General features: G+C 44.2%; 1 protein-coding gene across 3 annotated transcripts in view; it reads right to left on the bottom strand.

Annotated features, from left to right (window-relative positions):
• The window catches only part of NAV2 (neuron navigator 2), a 235,825-nt gene that overhangs the window by 210,379 nt on the left and 10,293 nt on the right, over window positions 1–15,153 (bottom strand). The window lies entirely within an intron of this gene.

Below are 15,153 nucleotides of genomic sequence, written 5' to 3'. Positions count from 1 at the left end.
GCAAATGCATCTGTCCAAAACACACTGTGTTACGCCAGCGAAAGACTTGGCAAAACAAGCGCAGTGCCTGCAGACTCCAACGCCAAGTTGGAGCCAATTGCCGTAGTGACCTCTGCCTCAGTTAGAAGGTGTTTCTCTGACTCCGTGGGGTTCTTTTTCCAAAATTTTTCAGCCAGCCAAGCTGTTTTCCATACGACTTGAATCTTTCACCTTCCCAAGGGACTAAGCAGAGATATGTATAAACGCTCTGTAGAAATCACGAGATGAGCTCAGGTTCTCCACGCCTCAAGCCTGCTTTTACTGCTGGGCCCTCTTGAACAGATCATCACAAGGATGGAATGGTACGCAAGGAACCCAGTAAGCACACTACAAATTATGGCATGAAATTTGTTCCTGCCAAGACAAAAACCCAATGCCTCATCGGCAGTGTTTTGTATTTCCAACAGGAGGTGGCTTCCTGTGACTGAGCCAATAGGCTAGCTCCCTGTTACAATATTAAAAATAAAAAAAACTCTAGCTCCCAAACTGAAGGAAACATAGCTTTTTGAAGAGATCTCAACATTATCTTTGGGCTCCAAGTTTTCTTTTTTTCTGTTGACATCAAACATGATAACTTTGAGGGGTTTCAACACAACTGTCTAAATGCAAATAACCCCGATGAAATCTGACGGCTTAACAGGAATATTCCCACTGAAATCAGTTGCCCGAGTCTGACTATAAGACAGGGTTTACACTGTACATTACATTACAGTGCTGCTCATCATTTACTGAATGTTGCTGATAAAAATCTACCTTCATAAAGCGCTCAGACACGTTCCTCTTCTCTGCTGCACCTCTTGTCAATAAACCCATTCGAAGTGATGGTACAGAATCAGGCTGCTCATGAGGTACAAACCAGGCTCACGATTTGTCCGTTTTGTTTGCTTTTTAACAAAAGCCCACCACAACGCCCAAGCCAGCACTCACATTCCGTACCTCTCTCTTTGAAAATATCATCTACAGAAATAAAACAAAGCAAATATTTTACCCAGTCCTGTAGGATATGTCCTGAATTGCACATTCCTCATTCCAGTAAAAATATGACTCCAGGAGTTGGCACTACAAGCTGTCTTTATTACCAGAAGGGCTGGAAACATATTTTCCTTTCAGGTTGACTTCAGAGGGGAGTATTAACCTGGCCAGAAAGAGCCTCCCAAAGCACTGTGCGCTTGTGACCTTGAGCCTGTGATTCACAGGGACCAGACTGTCCTAAGTGACCGTGTAACAAGGCAGCAATAAACTGAAGCTCTGGAGTTTTCCACTGCTGTACAACAGCACCTAAAATATTAGACAATACTAAGCTAGTCATGAGTCTGATTTTAGGAGTGAGGTTTGAAATACTTTTTTTGTACCTGCTTTATCCCTCATCCTTTATCCCACTCATGCTCGAGAAAAGGCTTTTCCTCTGTCTTTCTTCCCATCAAAGCTACAGGAACACCTTCTGTGCTTGGGACGAAGGCTAGAGGTTGGAGAGACAGCAGACTTTTCACCCTGAAAATTCTGGTGGGAAGATGCCAAGTGGCCCACTCCCAAGACCCAGCAAGTTCGTTCGCAAACTGGGCAGAAGTATTTCCCATTTGTGTGTTAACATCTCTAAGACAAACCACATGCACACGTACCTCTCATCGTGCTGGAAGTTAGCATGCCTCCTTTACACACGCTAGTAGCAGGCAACCAGCCTCTGAAAACAAGATTAGTTTCCAACCCTTAGTCTAGCTACACAGAGTTCAAATTACGGACCAAGAAAAAACAGGAAGATTTGCTACTGCTACTGTTACAGCACTTCACTAGGGTGACTAGTAAAAACAAACAAACCTGAGAACAAGCTATTATTAGTTTTCCTCTGCAGATAAATATTATTAGTGTTGCTTGGTTTACTCTCCAAGTACTTAGCCCAAAAGAAGCAGCATTCCACTGTCCCTTACTCCGCATCACAAACCACCAGCGTAGAGACCTTCTCCGGCAGGATACAGCACAGCTCTCCCAAACCCACAGCTACGCGGGAACTGTTCTTGCAAACTGCACCGCAGCACTGCCAAGGATTTAGAAACCTCCAGTTCTGGTTCATCAAAGTCCAAGAAATGGCAGGAGAGGAGTAAAGAGAGCTAGCAAAAAAGGGCCATCTGCCTCAGGATGCCTTCCAAAAATTAAGCGTTCTACTCATACGGTTTGAAAATGCGTTGTTCTTCTCTCATAGACACAGAGCATTCCTGGACAATAAATAGTGAGGGTCCTCTCTGGCTAAACTGAAACATGCAGGTAAGATTACACAGAATCACACAATGTTGGGGGTTGGAAGGGACCTCTGTGGGTCAGCTACTTCAACCCCTCTACCAAAACACAGGTTAGGGAATCAAGGCTTTGTCATCATGCTACCTCCAGTCTACGTCTGAATCACTTTGGCCAGACAGTGCTCTCTTAAGAAGGTTTCGTTGAGTAGTTTTAAATCTAAAGGGCAAGCACAACAAAAGGATCCTTTAAATAAGTTCATTTCAATCTGCTGCTACCTGTTACTAACAGATGGCTCAGCTAAACACTTCATCTTGGGCTCTCAGCATCCTCCAAGCATGGCCTCAGAGCACCAGGACAACTCTTACTTGCCCTGGGGGTGCCTGTACTCCACCCGCTGCCCAACTTTCAGCTGAGGAGCCAGGAACAGCCACCCACAAACCCACGCTGCACCCAGCTCCAGCGGCCACCTTCGTGCCACCACCTTTCACCTGCTGCATCCAGCGGGAGCAGAACGTGGGATGAAGGAGAGTGAGAAGGTGTTCACGGGAAGGACGATGCCCCTCAAAGGGCCTCTGGTGAGCTCTCCGAACCATATGAAGCACTAGAAGTGTTACACCTAAAAAACTACAGTTGTTCAGTCACCAGCACAAACCTTTGTTCAAGAAAAGATGCCTCATATTCAATTTATTCGCTTTTGTCCATTATTACTGTACGTTTCTAGTTTCGCTGTCAGCAGCGTGCGTTGTACTGCTGTGATCCAATTCATTTTCCAAATATTGCAGGGATTAGGTACATATGAACCAGAAATAAAAAACACACACCACACAAACGAATCATCACACACGAGTAATAACGTCTGACTTCCATTTCAGGGAATATTAATAAATGAAATTGTGAACAACTGACGGACAAAAAGACCGCTCTGCTTCCTGCTGGTTTAACTGCTTCTGGGCGAAACATGATCACTGCTAATAAGCCTAGAAATCAAATAAGCCTTAGTAACAATACAGAACAGCAAGTTACAAAATAACCACGCTTTCTAGTCAGAATGGTCTCCTGCAGCCGAAAATCCAGCGGGAAGGGCGCTTGAAAGGGCCGAGTGAAATCCGCATCGGCTGTTTGTGAGGGAAGTGGCTCTGCACACGAGGCGAACCATTTAGACATGTTCCAGCTCTGTAAACTCAGCTCCCTCCGCCTTATTAACTGTACTGGTAAAAACAAACGGGGAAAGCACTTGGCTAACGGGAGAAGAAAAGTCAAAATTACTACAAGTGGCCCATGCAACTGTCTTAGGAGTCTCTACATCAAGTCCAAGTCCTTATATCTGCTCTGCTGCCAGAGGAGAGTCGCTCCATCGCTGCTGGGGTGCCATGGGCTGTGCGGCTGGAGCTCTCAATTCTGACAGCGTCAGGGGACCCGATGCCTCTAAAACATGGAGAGTCCTGGGATGCTTCTTTGGAAGCCCAAAGACGATACTAGGACAGTACAGCTGCTTCAAATGCGTTTTTTCCGCCCATTAAAATGATTTTCTTTCGTTCTGAGAGATCTAACAATGCATTGACTTTCTCAGCCAAAATCCTGAGGAAGTGCTTGCGACTTTAATGGATTTACATTTTTCCCTGAAATAAAGATTTTTGGAGCATAGTACATGGCAGCTACAACAGAGGGAAAGAGATTTAGGTCAGACCCCTACCACAGGTCAGAACAAATTTCCATACATGACAAAGATGACCTTAACTCCTAAGTGCTGCCCGAAAGCTTCACAGCAACTAACTTATGCCAGCACTTTACTGGAAAATGCTATGCAGCTCTGAAATGCTCCAGCAGACGCAGATGTTTTGTAGAAACACAGAATCTACAGATTAAGCTACAGAGCATGGCTTTGTCACCGAACAGGAGGGACTGAACAGGGATCTCCTTTTTTCTTGGGAACTACAACTTAATCTGTATTCCCCTACTAAAAGGATCACAGTAAAACTCTATATAATGAAAGGACAATTAAGTAATTTCCATTAAGTGCAAAAAGTCATAATTTGATAATGATCCACTAATTTCAGCAAGGTAAGACACTATTCACTTAGGGAAATCACATTTGCACTGGTAATGCAGAGACTGGACCATGCTGCAGCAATTCAGAGGTACTCATTAACTCCGCTTCCATATTCCACCAAAGCCCAGCGTGATTCCGACGAGACGCGCTGAGGCCGGGAGAACATCACGTTACCTCCTGTTCCATTTCTGTGCCAGGGAAGGCGGATTCTGCATTCACAAATCATACTTACTTTATGGGTTTCCAGCCAGGCAAGTACTTGTGTCTGGCAACCCAACGGAAATGGGGTGCTTGCTGAAGCTAATCACCGGTACTGAACCCGATACAATTCAGTTTGAGGATCAGTTAAGAGAAATTAAAATGCTCACCACCAGGCTACCGCTGCCTCAGCTCCACACAGCTCCACACACCATACGTTACCCAACCCACACGGAAAACCTACGGACTTGCAGCTACTGCCCACCCTGCTCGGAGCAGAGCATCTCCACCCAAACCAGACAGAGCTTCCCCCATCAAACCGCCGCTTGGGCAGCTCAGGTCCTACCAGGAGCAGACACTCTCCCCCCTCGGATCCTGGCTGCTATTTTTTCTCCTTCTCCACAGGGCTGTGGAGGGCTGCCTGCACCAACTGCCTCTCACACACTGCAGCCAGCTCCCTCAAAGCTTGCTGCTAATTCAGAATCTGATGATGCTCAAAGAAAGGCTCAATTTTTTTTTTTTACAGAATTGTCTATGCCAAAAATAAATGTCGGCTATAAAATACAATGGGATTTTTTTTTTTATTCACTGACAGAATTATCTGTGTGTAGCTATAATCCAATAGCTACCTAATCCCATGCCACTCACCTGAGGACGCTGAAGAAAACCACGGTCTTGCTGGGCTTTGCTGGCCACCACCAGGTGGCAATAGCAGCCCACCCAACCCGCCCAACGCCAGCCAGCTGGAAGAACTGCTCATTACCCTTGTTCCTTTCACTCGGCCCTATCCCGAGTTTTTTTTAATTTGCTGGCAGTTAAATTGAGTGTCAGACTAAACAGATATAATAAAAAGAACCCTCACAGCTATTACTGTTTAATGAGAGAGTCCAAAGATCTGCTCAAACCTAGGTAGCTCCCAAGAATCCACCACTGATCGCTTCCAACCTTGCAAACCCCGCTCTTTCTGCACCTGAGGCACAGCTGCCTCATGCAGGCTATCCTTTACATTCCCTTACTTCTGCAAACCGAGCCCCCTTCAGTGTATTTGGATTCCGAGGGGGAGCAATGCGGCCCTGAATCTCCCATTACCTTTAAGCCACTTCATTTTCTTCTACAATAGGACACCACTACTTCGATTTTGCAACTTTGTGGAACTTCCTTATGAAACGACGTTATACACCCTCACCACCCACACAGCACACTGCTAACTTGCTATCCAAACACCACGTATATGCCCCAAACCACATGACATCTGGAAAAGCGAAAAAGAAGATGCTTTCGGATGACCTGAGAGCGACAGAAACACACCAGGCCTGTACCTGGACAGAAAGCTAGATCAAAAATGGTGCTTATATTCCCCAGCTTTTAATTAGTTTTCTCTATAACTGAGTTAGGACTTGAAGGTCTTATTTCACCAATTATTTTGTTCAAGTCTGATCAAGAGGCAGAAGTGGTTTGGCGTGTGGAAAATAATTCCCACCACAAACACAAGTTTAGTTGCAGGCATCACACTGGATTGTGACGCTGTAAATCAAAAAGCAATCTCTCCTCAGCCTGTATCCCAGTACTGCAGTTTCGAAACTTCTTGGGCAGTTTAGTAAACAAATCTGTCAGGTTTTTTAAACTAAGATGTAGGAAGAAGCTATTCCTAGGTAAATTCACATATAAAGCTACATCTCTGATCCGACCTCACCAGTACCCCATTTGGAATTACAGTAAGGCAGGTAAAAATCACAGTCGCTGATCTACGTTCTACATCTGCTTTTCAGACTTACCTACAGGCTGTTCCCGAGTGCCGAGTGACTGCAGGCTGCCAGCAACTCCCAACTGCAGCCCCCAAAAACCAGCAGCGCACTCTCTCCCTAGCAGCCCCGCTTCTGGCCTGCATGGACCAACTCACCCACCAAGTCAGAAAACTTTTTATACAACCCTAAAGCAGACCCTGAATAACTTACGTTGTAACCACAGTTCTCCACTACGATTTTTCATAGAATCATTAAGGTTGGAAAAGACCTCCAAGACCATCAAGTCCAGCCGTCAGCCCAACACCACCACGCCTGTTAAATGAGCTGGATTAACACACACATCTCTTTCCACACCAGCTATTGGTCCCCATTAGAGGTCAGCAGTCATCCCCGAGCTGAATTAGAGAAAGGGTTTTAACAAAACATGAACAACTAATTATTTTAAACCATCTACCTGACACAGACAATCTCTCTCCTGAGTGCTGTTTCACTTACAAGATAATAACCAATTTAGACGCACATGGTCAACCACAAAACCCTACCAGTTCTATACAATGCAATGAGGTAGAAGAGAAACCAGACCTCGGTCCTGCTCTGGAAGGAATGCCTGCCCGAAGCCTCCCACTTCTTCCAGCACAAGCCCATACTCTACACTGACCTTCCCTGCTAGGGAGATGCACTGGGAAGCAGAAGGAAGGCACCCAGTTCCCATGTGCAGCTTCTTAAGGCTGATAAGCAACAGCAGCCAGTCCCACCCAGTGTAATCAGGAAGAGCTGAGTTAGCTGACTGGGAGGGAAGGAGAAGCAACCAGCTGCAAACTGTTACGGCATGTTCACTAACTGGGGGAGGGCTCGAAGCATTAACACTTTATCAAAAGTCTTATCCCAAGACTAGGAAGGGAAATGTGACTGAAGACAACGGAAGGTGGTGGAAGACAAGGAGGAAAGAGAATTACATTTTCTTGGCTTCCACCCACCACTGTAGACTTCTCAAGCTGAGCGCATTCATCCTTAGGATGCAAAGGATTTATCCTCTGGTAAGCAAAACCCATTGCCACCTTCTTGTCAGAGGAACAGCTGTTCAAATGCAAGTTACACACCAGGACTTTTTGTCATAAGTTGCTTTGGTCTTCAAAACCAGTTCAGTTTTATTCATAGAGCTAAATTATGACTTGAACTGCAAAATACATTCTAGCTCCTTCAGCATTTAAAATAAGAAAGCAGAATATGAAATTACCCACTGACTCCAGCTGCGATACGCTTGTTATTTCACACTGTCACCCACACTCATTGGGAATTCAGTTCCAGTACGACAACTTGAAAATTGGTTTTAATCGCAACTAATACACGGAAGGTTTTTTCCCCCCCTCTCTTTTTGTTCCTTACATCCCATAAGCACCGAAAACAATGATGTGTAGAGCGGCAGAAGGAGCGTCCAATACCTCCGGAAGGCGCACGCCAAAGCACCACACACCTGAGCGACAGGTGTCCAGCTCTGCAAAACCAAACCAGATACCAAGAAATCCAAAACACACTTTAATCTGAACTATTCTGCTGGGCATTCAGCCTCAGGCCGAACACTGCAGCTACTCACAGCATCCTCCAATACTTCTAGCCAGAGGACTAACATTTGCCTTTCAGTCTCTTGACTGGACGCGATGCAATGCGGTACGACTGGCCGGACGTCCACATACAAAGATCCCATAAGTAGGGTTTTGCTCTGTGTTCAAACTGGTAAAATCTGTAGAGCTAAACACAAAGTCAGCCTGCCGCACGCAGCAGTACGGTAGCTCTGGTTCTCTAGAAACGAAGCTATTTTTAAACTGCAGTAGCAATGTGAACTGCATAAATTAGCATAATTTCAGCCTTCACAGATAGTTCTCCGTCGACTGTGTTACACGCTACGAATTAACACTCTGCAGATTCCTCGCTTCTACTGACGCGGTCAATCATGCAATTCACGGGGCTTAAAATCCCCTTTGCCAGTCCTCCAAAATCTCGGCGGCCTTTTTTCCGCTCCTCTTTTCCCTTTCAGAGCAGTACTATCAAAGGCTTGGGTTTCATTACAAATCTCACAAGGTCTTCGTGTGTAACTGGTGGTTATGTGGCTTCGTAATTGCAGGACATCCGACTATTTTCTCCGCTGGTGATTTTCTCCTTGTGGGCAGATGGCATCGAAGTGGAGTGCAGATGGTAACCCACAGCCCACAAACTCCTCATTAGAATTTGAAATAGCACATGCAGCTCTTCAGTTCTTCTCTTCTCTTTAAAACATTTTCAGCCTTAAAGGACAAACTGCTGTTTTCAGAAGGCACAGCCAAAAGTAATGGTATCTGTTTACAGTTGTGAACCTTCTCTTAACAAACAGGTAACGATGTGCCTTCTATCTTCAAATGTTTTATTAAAATCCATAAATCATTAGCGGAAAGGATTTTAAATCAAGTATCTCTTGCTTTGATTCACGTATTACCTTAAGAAAAAAAAAAAACAACAGGGAAAAAACAGATCACACTGAAGCATGAAGGCTTAAGAGCCACACAGTTAGCTACTGAAGGCAGTTTCATGGCTCCAGGTATCACTTCACCTGAGCTGCTTGGAGTTATAATGGATTTATCTCTGCAGAACACCTGTGAGATAAGGGAGTTGCTGCTGGCAAACCGCAGCAGGCAGCAAGGAGGGGACTCCTCTGAAGCTACACTTATGGCCTGGGGGTCTGCAGGGCTCACCCGCTCACCACTGCATCCTCCCTGCCCCGCAGAAAGGAACACCTTGAAATGAAAGTGCCATAGAAACCAGTCTTATCAAGCTTTTTCACAGCATGTCCAGTCTGGTGGAACTGGCTTTCCTAACCTTTTGACCGGTTGGAAAAGTCCTAAGAACAGTGAGTTAAAAATATCTGTGGTGAAACATAGTAAGGAATGAAACAGTCAGCATTAGCAGTCAAGCCTGGATCCCTGAAAAGTCTGTATTAATCGATGGAAAAGCAATAAAAGAAACAAGCTTATCCCTTAGTTATAAAAAGAAAACAAGCAATACTTTAAAACACCCAGACAACATGGCTGAGGAGGATTTACGAACTCGCAGTCAGCTCTCTCACACAGTGTAAATGAAAACTTGGCTAATTTTCTCCCGTTCCAGAAGCCCAGAGTCAGACTTGACAAACACAAACAGCACTATTTGTTTGAAGTTTTGGCCTGGTGTCTGACAGCCAATTACTATTCCACACTATTCTACCTCAGCTACAACAGCACCTTCTAAACTGTCTCTCAAAATGGTTTTGTTCTATTTAAAGGACGGATACATGTTGCTTAACTAAATTCACTGCCTTTAAGAGTAAGCATTAACAAGCCTTTTCCTCAAATGGCTGACATTATATGCATATTATCATATATAAAACAAAAACATTCATATATTCAACCGAGATATGGTATAAATACACTACAACATAAATAATTTGACTATGTAATACAGGGCTATAATCTTCCACATCATGCAGGCATGCTAATGACCTTACGCATGGACAACATGAGATGAAATAATGAAATATTTCATCATGAGGGCAATTTATCTTGTCTGCACTCACGGAAGAAGATTATAGGACATCATCTTCTTAGTGGTTTCCCTTTCACAACAAAAAAGGCAATAATCAGTGTTCATTAGGGAAGACTTGTCCTTTTCTGTTGTACCAACGCGACTTTCACGTCCCATGCACCAAACACAGCACTGGTGTCAACTGAGTAACTACGTGGTATCTTTTAACACAAAGGTTTATAAAGGGCAATAGAAATGCTTAAACTTCAGATGCGACACTGAAGATTTTACGCATGTCAAAAGAACCTAACAGGTATGTTTTCTCTCTAGCATAAAGACTTGTCCTTCAAACTAAGCAGGGTCTTCAGAACTGACCATTTGAAACTGCTGTTCCATGAGGAGCCTCGGCTCAAGTCGTGACTCCAGAGAATAAAAAATTTCCAGAGGAAGAGAAAGCTCCATCATAACTGCCTTAAGAAAGCCCTGACTTTGTACAGCCCATCTTCAGCGCACAACACCTCGCTGTCTGGCCAAAGGCACATTGAACGCTCTTTAGCACGAGAGGCCCATCGCCTGTGGCAAGGCGAGAGAGTTTGGGCAGAGGATGAAACCCCGTGCCAGCATTTCTGATGCAGTAAGAGTGACTCTATCACACATCTGTTCCTCTGCGAGAAGCTGAATCTGCCTGTGACAAGGTCAATTTTGAGAAGGGTTGGCATTAAAAGATTATGCTCCCTCCATCCTCTCTCTGAGGCTGTGCTAATTATTTCAGGGGAGCAGAGGAATTCATTGATCCTCCAACTCTTCCTTCCCTCACAAGGTGACTCCGGCTGCCAGCACAGCACCCAGAGGAGCAGCATGGCATGTCCTAATTCCATAATTGTGGAATTAGCCATTTTCAACCTTGAAATTCAACCCTAAGAAATTGAGTATGCAGTAATCCACGTAATCCAGGCCTCTACACCTGTCCCTCTTACAACTAATCTCGCCACCCTTCATCATGTCACATCTTAATTTAGAGTCCTATCTGCTAAGGTCAGTGTGAGTGGATGCTGAGGGAGTCGAAACAAGTGTATGTCACACAGCAGGACCAATTTCTTCCTTTGTGAACTCTGCGAGATACAGAAATATCGAGAGAGAGCAAAGCCCTTCCCCAGCGATGTCTAAATGATCTCTACGAATGTTCTGGGAAGCAGCGAAGAGATGGACTAAATAAATAAATAAATGCAGTGCAGCCCTGGATAATGCGATCTGCTGGTATTAAGTTTTCTCCTGAAGGAGTTAAGTATATACCAGCTGCTCTACATTAAACCGAGCTGGCATTTTAAATCATGCAAATTATCCAAACTACCATCCATTTCAGCCCAGCGTTTAACAGCATTGCTATAAATGATGCAAAGTACCGGCCAAACCGAGCCCTGCCATTTCAGCTGCTGTCAGAGAAGAAAGGAGGAGGGAGGGTAATGGCACTGAGTGATGCTGCAGCTATTCACAAGATGGTTTACAAGAGACTCCTTCTGCCACAGGTATTGTTCACACGACCAAAATGTGCACACGTGCACGGAAAGCCCGAGGCTTTTATTTGTTGAAAATCCATCTATGTCAGCTGCTAAGAACTTCTCAAAAATTATCTAAAATGAAATGATTTGCCAGTAGAACACTGAACTTTCGAGTCTCCCTTTGCTTAATGCTGCATAATAAACACTGAGTGGATCTGACGGGCCATCGGCTCAGAAATGCTGACACAGCAGCCCCCGGGGAGCCGAGGTGGCATCGGTCCCCACCATAACGTCTCACGCCGACGGACATTTCTCAGGCTATGAAAAAGTAACAGATAAAAATTTGTGTTTGTTCAATGCAAACTCCTTTTCTGCTGAATCTCAGAGAGCTCAGGAGGCAATAAAGAGGACTAAATCTTATCTAGTTCACATTGTTGTGGCCAAGAGATTACGTCCCAGCACAAATCTGAAACTGTGTATAGGAGAGTGAAGGATCTGCTGTTGAGCAGTCTATGAGCTTCGTAGACTGGCTTTCTGATTCCAGGTTCTTTTTTTGCCCCCTCTCCCCCTTCATTTTTAATCCTTTTTCAAGTGCCTACTGCAGCAAGCAACCTGCTGAACAAGGGGAAGATGGAATTGATTCTTGTGTTAAAAATAAAGTATCGCTGCCTTTTCTCCAACCTGATACAGCAAACCACCGGCGGGTATGACCCACAGGCGTTATATCCCATCGCTCAATAGTGCGTATGCACCACAGATCACTCCATGTGGTCCAAACCCTACCAGGTAAAAGGCTGAAGGACTAACTCTTGGAGGCAGCCAAAAGGAAAATCTCCGTTGCTGCAGCGAGGGAAGTTTGTATCTGACTGCTTGGAAACGGGATCCTAGGCAACCGCTGCTCTTTCCTCTTGAAAAGCAGAAAGTGGTTTTGTTTTGTAAATTACAGCAAATTCATTAGAATTCCCCTGGCGAGGTTGTGTTGGGATAAACGGGACGCTGCTGCCTCCCCTTTCCAGCTCCACGCTGGAGGACAGGCACCTTTTTGCCAGCTTTCCTTGGCAGCGCTCGCTTGGCACATTACCCCGGGGGATCAGGCCCCTGTGTGCTCCAGAGCCCATCTCCGAGGAGTAAGACGTAGCAATGCTGAAAATACTCCTTCCCAAAATAATCCGTCCCAGTTAAGCCACAGCAAGTCTGGAATACGTATGGCTGTCCTGAGAAGCAGACTGACCCCTGGTTATCCAGCAAGAAAAGAGAAACCCGTTTCTAAGGTATTGCTTCAAATGGTCATTGGCCGTTTGATCTTGAAACTGTTCTGAAGACTTAAATATCCGTAAGACTCTTTGAAATGAAGAACAATTTGTCACTGAATCAAATTTGCCTTACCAGACTAATCCATTAATTACCGTTTCCACCAGCTATATTCAAAGATTGCACACTGATCTTTGAGGGTGCAAATGTGTCCTCTACATCTGTTCCAGGCCTTTAACCTCCTACACACACACACAGATACTGCTCTCGCATTACATTTCTGTAATAAAATATAACTTTGCATCATGCTACATTGGCTAAGGAGGACTTCTGACTCCAGAAGACATGACATGAATCTTTGTATCTGCTTGATCTTACAACGCTGTGCCCGATAGCTGTCTGCCTGCCAGAGAAAGCAAATTTGCTAGACCCCTTGTACAAGTTGATTAGAAATGACTTCCTTGCAATTAATGTCATAATCCGCGAAAGAGCCAAAATAGATATGACATGGAAAGGCAGCTGTTAAAGTCTTCTAAAAATACTTGTACAAAACCAGTATTTAGCTTCTCAGTATGAAAATTACCTGTAGTTTCCAACAGTGGACATGGTTCAAGTGGTCATGGCTAAAGAAAAAGTAATCTGCTCCTAAATATTTGTTTCAAGACATACGCATGTAACAAAGTCTCAGTACCCATGTTCACCATTAAATGTTGGCACATAAGCTAGATCAACAACATGAAATCCCACCAGGGTGTTCATTTTGTTCTACCAACGTTTTACCAAGTACACAGAATTAGTAGATGGCAGAAAAATACAATATAAAAGTAATTTCTGGCCAGCACTATTAGTAGAAGATTGGTGATCCTATCAGGGAAGATTGACCTCATATGTGAAACAAAAAGGTATTACTACTAAAATCTTTACAACTGAGAATGTCTCTCAGTTGTCCAAATGGCAGATCCACCAAATGGATTACAAAGAGGCTGAGACACTAGGAAAGATTACAGATCCTTGTATGTTGGGTCAATAAGACCACCACACTCAACATCCCTTTAGTTTGAAGAACAGCCTCTAAAGAGCTCTATGACAGACAAAAAATATGTAAAGTTATTCCAGTCTGTCATATGTGCCTTCCACTTCTCCCCAAAACCAAATACAGGTGTCTTCAGACAGCCATCCTAGAACATTTTCTTCCTATACAACTCTGAAAAATGTGGTTGCCTGTTAGCAAAAAGGCCTTGTCAGCTTCTACAGTGTTGTTAGGGAGAGGAGGAGGAACACGGAAATGTGGAGGAAGTTAGTTGAGTCCTTCTGGTTGGAGAAAACAGAACCAAACCAACCAGATCCCAGCACTGAGAACAGCTACTTCTGCAGCCGTGTAAGTCAGCCAGCCTCTGCAGGGCTGTTTTGGGTGTTTTGTTTATTTATGTAACATGAGAAAGCCTGGTTGTGTATAACTAGATCACTCTGTCATCAGGCAGGTGAGACAAACATCTCTGGGTTTCTCCTAGAAGGTTTTACAGCCGAGGCCCCCACGCCACTGGGACCACGTCTAAGAACCCGCCCTCCCTCCACCCAGGACATGGAGGGAGCAGAAAGTACCTTGGCCGCCACTCCTGGGAGCTCCCAGGGCTTGAAGGAAGGACTAACAGTATTTAATAATTTTACGAATAGACCAGTTTCTACTTTCAAAGAAAATGCCGATGAATCCATCAACTTATTGTCCAAGAATTCATGTTTCAGAGACCTGACCATGTTTTCTTGTCAAGCATAGCACTGTTGTTACCAAACCAACACCTGCCAACCCCTAGTTCCTTACTCTCTACAGTCCATAACTTTTCCTTCTTGCTTGTATACAATAAAACCTCAGCAACAACTACTGGAAAGTAGCCCACGGACTCTCTTTACAACTGCTAGTTCCTCCAGTACAGCCTTGCTACTGTCTGCTACCTACAGGCAATTCTGAAGTCTGCACCATAAACAGGAACTCACCACCACGCACCTTTGGATTACACCATGGTGGTCATTACAGACATGAACAAGACAGAAGGACAAGACAGAAGAAATGGACCAATATTAGTGACAGGACAGGTAAAATAAGGCAATTAAGGGACCCCTTCCAACTATGAGAGAGAGGATATGGCAACTTGGAGCCATAGCTGTAGAGAAAAAACCCACACAAGCTGAGAATAGGAAGAGAACTTATGGCAACATTCAAGAGAAGGGATGGACACAGGGTAAAATTTAAGAAGAGGCCATGGGAGTAAACAAGACATGATCAAAATACAATGATATTACAGTCCAAAACTGAACAGGCACAGGGGCAAAAGTCCTGGTAAAAGCGTATTTTGAACTCCAGAAGTTAGATATTTTTTCCTTACATGTATTGTTTTCCCACACATTGCTTCCAATTCTAAAATAACCCAAAAAATAAAATGAAAAATAATCCAAGGATAACACACCTAAAAATACTTTCAAGAGGGGAAAAAAAAAGGTGGAATCGAAGTAAAGCTTCAGATCTCAGCCTGTTTCAAAACAAGGAGTGACCTGTTTTCTCAATTATTTATTTTAATAAATGGTTTATTTGTTTTACGTTTTAGCAGTTATT

This window comes from Opisthocomus hoazin, chromosome 7, assembly GCF_030867145.1.
Source record: "Opisthocomus hoazin isolate bOpiHoa1 chromosome 7, bOpiHoa1.hap1, whole genome shotgun sequence".
Taxonomy (NCBI): domain Eukaryota; kingdom Metazoa; phylum Chordata; class Aves; order Opisthocomiformes; family Opisthocomidae; genus Opisthocomus; species Opisthocomus hoazin.
The sequence above is the reverse complement of the archived record's forward strand: the minus strand, read 5'-3'. Positions and strand labels throughout refer to the sequence as shown.